The sequence below is a fragment of the Anarrhichthys ocellatus genome, unplaced genomic scaffold, assembly GCF_004355925.1.
Source record: "Anarrhichthys ocellatus isolate YVR2014 unplaced genomic scaffold, GSC_Weel_1.0 scaffold34, whole genome shotgun sequence".
Taxonomy (NCBI): Eukaryota; Metazoa; Chordata; class Actinopteri; order Perciformes; family Anarhichadidae; genus Anarrhichthys; species Anarrhichthys ocellatus.
This window is the reverse complement of record NW_022280064.1, coordinates 1,065,445-1,066,455: the sequence shown is the minus strand read 5'-3', so window position 1 is coordinate 1,066,455 and position 1,011 is coordinate 1,065,445.

Genomic DNA, 1,011 nt, shown 5'->3' with positions numbered 1-1,011 from the left:
TTTTGGTACTTTATAATGTCTTCAGTGACCTTATTATCATGTTTTACAGAAGCCTATGTATCCTCTTCATGTGGCATAATTGTGGACAAATTGTGTTGCTGCATGATATTTCCAGTTTCTACAGCATGGGAAATAACACGTCCTTTTGCATGTTATTACTGGATTACTGTAGTTCTTTTCCACAAATGCACAACGGATGCCAAACAGAATTGAGATGAACAGGTTGGAAGGAAATTGGCTTGTTCCTCGCAGTGAACAGACGAAAGAAAACGGGGCTGCCAGTCTCCCACCAGATGGTAAATGAGAGAGACAGGGGCGATCGAATAACAAATACAACCAATCAGACTATCAAGAAACAGCCCATGCTTAGAGGAAAGAAACATTAAGGGGAAAAGCAATTGAATATTCAATTCAAACCTCTAGCCACAGCATATATGTCATTTCATTTGTTTGTATTGAATTTCTTCAAATTAGTTGATTTCTACTTTAGTTTCTTTAGGGTCTATTTCCTTTTGGGCTGTTCCTCCTTATTAACTAATACAATAAAATCCATTCATTTAAGAGGGTATGTGAAGGGACTTGAAATAATATTTGTATTATGATAGTGTCCTTAAAAACATCCTCCATTATTTAAGAGTGAGTATAGTTATTTTTCGTCCTGGCCAAATGATTCATGGAGGGAGAAATTGTCCGTTTATCACGGGCAACACCACTGTCAATTTCAGGCCATCAAATTAAATCTTTTATCTCAATCCTGGGAACCTCACTGCGCTTGGGCCCCGTGTCATTCCTATTAGCTGTTAAAGGCCAAGGCAAGAATAAACCAATTGTACGGATCCAGGTGATTGTGTGCATGTGAGAGAGAGAGAGCGAGAGAGAGAGAGAGAGAGAGAGAGAGAGAGAGAATTTGCATACAGCTGAGTAGTTATGTCTCCCGTCCCGCACATTACACCCACATGAGGGCGAGAGAGAGAGAGAGAGAGAGAGAGAGAGAGAGAGAGAGAGAGAGAG